General features: G+C 43.1%; 1 pseudogene; it reads right to left on the bottom strand.

The window, feature by feature from the left end:
- Positions 1-5,500, bottom strand: part of LOC119315470 — a 7,115-nt pseudogene extending 1,615 nt beyond the window's left edge.
- Between the last annotated feature and the right edge of the window lie 1,415 nt (positions 5,501-6,915).

Here is a 6,915-nt window from a genome sequence, read left to right as displayed (position 1 = left end):
ATAGCGAGAAAAACTAGCGAACAATCGATCGATATTAAGGGGCGACACGATCGTCAGGGGGGGTCTCGCCGCCCCTTGAATCCGTCCCTGGTTCGACACATGAACGAATTCAAGGTGGTCAAGGATATTCGCCAAGATGGAGTTTGTTAGAATTGTATCGAATATTATTTTACAAGTTAGATTACAGTTGGACTCTGGGGATAGGATATAGAGTTGTGTCTTAATAGGACACTTGTATCCTAGGCCTCTTATATATAAGGGGGTAGACACACGATGTAACCTATGCCAATATAATAGCACAAGCACGCAGGGGAGCCGGCAACGTGTGTCGGCACCCGGGTGGCTGGTGTGCGGTATTGTAACGGCGTCATGAGGAGGAACGCACGTAGTCAGGCCCTGGGGATGTAGCCATATGGATGAACCTAATAAAAAAATGTTGATGTCGTGCTCGTGTGATTGTTTGATTCTCGGATGATCGACGGTGTGCCTCAAATTAATTTTAAGAAACATGATCTCACGCAATTGCGCCTTTTTTACATATAAAAATTTAAGCGTAGGGCCTTCCCCTACTGTTTTGGGTAAAAGAAAAAAAAGGGTTCAAGAACATACCTTAGCGACAGCCTTAGGAGGGTAATCTCCTCCCATCCTCGGATCCACGCATTCTTGCACCTTGCATTCAGAAAGTCTTGGTGTAGCCTGCATGTTGATGTCATTAGAGTTTCGCTATCGCATCTTCTGAACAAATTATATCAGCGCATCCAATGCATACGTACCCACGTCACGAGGGATTGTTGGCCACATGGTAGTGTATGATCAATTGCCTTTCGACCGGTTAGAAGTTCCAGCAGCACGACCCCAAAGCTGTAGACATCACTCATTGTAGAAAGTTGTTCGTTCATTACATACCTGACAGGACAAAAGACTAGATAAGTAGGAGAGTACTGATTTTCAAAACCGGTGGAAGAATCTGACAGCAGTGAAACATTTTGTTGCATACTCAGGCGCATCATAACCGTAACAGGTAGTAAAGTTAATACGATCCAAAAAGATATTGTCTATAGGGGGCTGCCGTCTGGAAACATCAGGCCAACCAATTTTCGCAACGTCGCTGTCAAAGAGAAATATGTTGCTGGATTTGATGCCATTGTGGACAGCGCAAGGCTGTGTCTTCTCGTGGAGGAATTCTAGCCCAGTTGCAGCACCCATGGATATCTTCACACGCTGCGCCCAGGATAGAACCGGTCCTGGTTCGGCTCCCCTGACATTCTTCTTACCTGTGATCATAAGCCACAAGAATATCAGCTTTTTTGCGAGATAATTTTTTTTAATCCAATATTCATACCAGTTGATCAATTTGATGATACTTGTTATCGTTTGATAATATATATATATATCTTTTGGCTCATAAACGCCCCAGATTAAGATTGATCTGGCACAAACATGAATATTCACACAACAAAGTGCCCCTCTCCTATTTGGCCTTGCTTGGATTGCGTGTAATATTTATGTGCTCTCGCTAAATACCAGAGAGCACATAAAAATTTGGAAGTAACAACTCACCATGAAGAATATCGTACAACGATCCCCTGGATACATACTCACAAGCAAGAATGTGGTTGTCTCCTTCAACACAGTATCCAAGAAGCTGGATAACATTTTCATGTTTGAATCTTGAGACCATCGGAACCCGCAAAAAGTCAGGGGACGCAGCCATGACCTCCAAAATATTTTTTGTACTAGGCCGCCTAGGCTTCTTGATCGCAGATTTATGTCCATCTTTCAGCACTCCGAAAAAAACTTTATTGTTTGAGCCCTCTCCTATTAGACCATCATTGCTAAAGTTCCTAGTTATTTCCTTCAGTTCAGCCATGAAAATGGTTGGTACCACTGATGGTGGAATTCCGTCAGTGTTGTTGACAGTGGCAGTGGTAATAGTGATCGGGGAAGCCACATCCTCTGTCTTTCCACTTATAGTAAGACCAGAGTTGCTACCTGCATTAGGAGAAAATTGAAATGAAGATTTAAAAATGAGAAGCTCTTCAAGAAACATTCGATTATTTAGTTCTACTATTTGGCACAACAAATATTTATCAACAAGTTTCTAATGTGATAACAAATGAAATTGGTCTCTACGTAGTTGACCTGGTACACTGAACCACCAATAAGACACCAGGAATGAGAAACACAAAGCATGTTGATAGCACACAAGGAAAATTATTGATATTTATATACTAATATTTTGAAATAAAAATGGTGTATTTTTATCGATTCACAAATTATTGAGTTAACCATTATAACTGAGTTCAAATGTAATATATATATAGGAAAACAACTAGTGAGGCAGACTCGACATTAATTGAACGAGAGAGGAACTATTAAAATTGACATCCCAATTGGAAAGGGCCATACAAATTCATTATTACCTGCAGAACTTCTGCCCTTGCGCTGGTGGTAAGCTTTTCTAATTGTTCTAAGTCTATCCGCTACTTCAACCATTTCAGGACGCATTTTGCCCTCCATTTTTAAGCACTCGGCTGCTAGTTTTGCAACATCTTCAAGAAATTTCATGTTCTTTTTGTCATTCGCAATTTCCACATCAAACAGTTGTCTCATCTTTTTCCCTTTTCTCAGGGCTTCAGCAAAAGTTTGAGCAAGGATGATGTTCCCATCCACAGCTTTCTTTCGGGTGATGATTTCCAGCAAAACGACTCCAAAACTGTATACATCATTCTTTGGTGTTAGTCTCCCACTCTGACAAAACAAAGGGTCCATGTAACCTATGCAACCAATGACATATCTGGTATGTTGTGTCTCATCAGCAGCAAGCAATCTTGCTATCCCAAAATCCGATATCTTTGGCCGGAGATTTTCACCTAGTAGTATGTTAGCAGGTTTAATGTCACCATGAAGAACAGGACTGTACATTGAATGCATGCATGATAATGCTTCAGCTGACTCAATGGCAATGTCCAAACGCTTGTCCAAAGGGAAGGGTATAGAACCATTACCATTGCTGCTGCAGCAGTGAAGGATGTTGTAGAGGTTGCCATTGCATACAAACTCCATAACAATTGTAAGAGCATTTACCTCTGTGCAGCAACCAAACAGTCTGACAACATTCTTGTGATTTATCTGGGAATGCACTATCACCTCTTTGGCAAACTCTTCTTTCTTGGTTCCATTTTTGTATATCTTTACTGCGACTGGACGATGATTATCGAGTTTTCCTTTGTAAACCTTACCGAAGCCCCCTTCTCCCAGCACAATTCTATACCCACCAGTGATGTCTTCTATCTCTTTTTGAGTGAAAGATCTTAGATTATAGTTGTTATCCACTCTTTCAAGAACCACATGTCCATTAGCATGAAGGAATTTTTTAACATTGCTCCCTTGATTATTCATTTGCAAACCAAGATCAAATTCCTAAAAGGAGGAGAGGTGTGGCTTGCCTGAGTCAGAATGTGAACCAATATCAATGTGCTTACTTGAGTATGTTTTACAAGAGGGGATTTTACCCCCGACAATTAAAGACATCATAAGATTGGTTGAACTTCAATTTACTGTAACTAGGTTCATTTCATAAAAATAGAAGATTGTAAAATACTACCTCCGTCCACGATAAGTGTACAAATAGAAATTTGGAAGGTGCAAGCCATCATCTCTGTCCTCTTTAATTACCCAACCTCCAATAAGCTAAGTGTATGTAGAAAGTGAGGAGACCATGTGTTGAATGTTATTGGTCTTGATTACCGTGTGATGAGAGAGAGGCATTTATTTTATTTTAAAGTGTATTGGGAAGATATAAGTACACTATTTTCTGGACAAATTTTAAAGCCAAACATACACTTATTCGCGGATGGAGAAAGTATACTCCATACACAGTCTATAGAGAAAATGTTGATATCAACGAGACCTATGCTTTTGCATGCATATTATTACAAGTAGGACATAGTAGGAGTGCTCTGTGCTCAGCTTGATGCAAGAACACAGGATATTACTAGAATTACCTGTTTGATATAGAATTCTTATGGAGAGAAGCAATTTCGCCCTCATGCTTAGACGGGGGCAATGGAAAACTGAAAAGGCCAAGGCGATGTGAACCAGGAGGAAGGGAATCGGGATCCTGATTTGTTATATACCTCACACAGGTGCATTATTTTGATGTCATACCCTTGATTTAAGCCTGCAAAGATCTGAGGGGCTGCCTCTGTCCTAGGTGAAGCTGGCCATTTGCTTGGGTGTCTTGTGATTAGATTGTTGAGAAATTACGACCCCCAAAACATTGATACTGAAGCCAAACCCCTCAAAGCATACTACTTACTAAAACATAAAGGCGCGTGTTGTCGCACCCGTACATCTACTGAAATAATAATATAAAGAGAAAAGTATACTTTTCGTCCCTCAACTCTTCGCAAAGTTTAGTTTTCGTCCCTCAACTCTAAAACCGGACAGAGTGCACCCTGAACTCTCGAAACCGGTCACTTTTCGTCCCTGCTGCTGAGTCAACCCGGTTTTGACCACACGTGAACAGTGCACCAGATGAACAGTAAATTCGAAAAAAAATAGCAAAAAAATTCAAAAAAATCTGAGATTTTATGGCATCGAAGATACTTAGGTGCGCCACATGCATGCAAATTTTCATCATGTTTGGAAGTTCGAGGAGCACGCAGCAAAAAAAAACAAAAGTAAACATACACTGAAGTGAACAGTAAAATAAAAAAATAGCAAAAAAATAAAAAAAATTCTGAATTTTTTTGGCATCGAGGATGCTCAGGTGGGCAAGGTGCGTGCAAAATTTTGTGGTAAAATAAGATCCGAGGGTTTGGAAACCACCCAAAGCGGCACGCACACGTACCCTATTTTGTTTTACACACATGTGCATTATTTTGGTGTCATGCCCTTGATTTTAGCCTTCAAAGATCTGAGGGGCTGCCCCTGTCCTAGGTAAAGCTACCCTTGATTGTTGAGAAATTGCCGCCCCCAAAGCAATGATTTTGAAGCCAAGCCCATCAAAGCATACTACTCCTACTTATTATGCTAGTCTATGAGGCAAGATTCATTGGAAAATATGTATCCCCAGAATATCGTGTGCAGAACCATGGTTAAAGAAACAAAAAACAGCGGTGGACAACGAAGACACATAATGATCTCTCAAACTGTGCATGTCCGATTGAGTCAGATGTTCTTATCTGAGGCAGCCTTGCTTATCTGAGGCTCAGATGTTCTTCCTCCCTTTGCATATACACACGCGTTAGTATACGAATGCATACGCTGGCGACGAGCTATCCGCTGGAGAGCATTCCAGGGACAAAAGCATCCCACCTGCACGGAATATATGGCAATCCCTTGGAAACAGGTACCCGAGGAGAAATCTAGCAACCGATCCAGAAATAAATATCAGACTCACCACGATGTGGCGAATAGGGCAAGCGGCGCCCTGAGCCGCCACCAGCGAGTATAGGGCGCGCGCACCGGGTTCGAATCCCCAGCGGTGAGGCATGGCGGCGCGCTTCGGCCATGGACGTGGCGGGCCAGAGAGAAAGGTGCGTACGCGGGGGTTAAGCTTTTGACCGCTAGAGACGACTCGACGATGTGGGGCCCTATGTACTGTGCACATGGGAACAGCTACAACCTTGAATATTTCCTTTTTCTTTTTCTTCAAGGACACTATTAAAGGTTTGCCACATGGGAGCGCGGGCTCCGGAACGAATATATCAATGTGCGGAAAAATTCCAAACAGAAATTTGGTGTATACATCTCGACATTATATTGTGTGCATATCAAGTTTCGGAGAAAATTGACGTTGGCTTGTGTAAAAAAGACAAAAAGAAATGTCTCATGTAAAGCACTTTTTAACATCATGTTTTGTCTTTTTCAAATACGACATATAACTTGTCGGTTTTTCGCGAAACGACTTTGTGAGCATGTACAATATGGAGATGCACGTGCCAAAATTTTGTTTGCAATTTTTTGACATATCAAAATACGTTCAAAACACATTTTAAAAATGAGGAGCGCGCACTCCCGTGTGCCAAAACGTCACTCTCATCATCTCATCCTATATACTTAAAGAAGTTCATCACCACTACTGCTGGAAATATCAGCACTTTTTTTATTAGACTAATCACAAGTAAATAGTAAGCATGGCAAATACAATGCACAACTCACACCGATATTGTAACGCCCCGGATCCGATGCGCCAGGTGTCCGCCAGTTATCCGCCGTCGTTGCCTTGTCAGCTGCTTGCGTGTTACACTTTGCTATGTCATTATGTGCATCTCTTTTTGCATACGTGTTCGTCTCATGCATCCGAGCATTTTCTCCGTTGTCCGTTTTGCAATCCGGCACTCCTATGCCCTCCGGCGTCCCCCTTTTGTCTCTTGTTGTGAGCGGGTGTTAAACATTCTCGGAATGGACCGAGGTTTGTCAAGCGGCCTTGGTACACCACCGGTAGACCGCCTGTCAAGTTTCGTTCCATTTGAAGGTCGTTTGATACTCCAACGGTTAACCGGGTAACCGCAAAGGCCTCTTTTGTGATGCAGCCCAACACCCCTCCAAAATAGCCCAATAACCCATCCAAACCCCCTCCATGCTCTCGTTCGTTCGATCACGATCGTGTGGGCGAAAACCACACCTCATTTGGAGTCTCCTAGCTCCCTCTACCTATATATTTGCACCTCCCCCCGAAAATTCACACACAAACCCTAACCTTCTTCCTCTCCGCGCCGCCGGACAAAGATCCCGTCGCCCGGACATGTCCGCCGTGCCCGGCCACCTCACTCCAGCCAATCCGGAGCCGCTACCTCTGCAGCGCCGCCTCCCTCCTCCTCTAGCGCGCCCCCACGTGTCCCCCCAGCGCCCCACTTCGCTGCAGGCCCGCCGAGCCCATCTGAGGCCCGCTCGGGCCCGGACGCC

Source organism: Triticum dicoccoides, chromosome 6A, assembly GCF_002162155.2.
Source record: "Triticum dicoccoides isolate Atlit2015 ecotype Zavitan chromosome 6A, WEW_v2.0, whole genome shotgun sequence".
NCBI classification, from domain to species: Eukaryota; Viridiplantae; Streptophyta; class Magnoliopsida; order Poales; family Poaceae; genus Triticum; species Triticum dicoccoides.
Note: the sequence above shows the minus strand (reverse complement) of the source record. Positions and strands in the feature narration are given on the sequence as shown.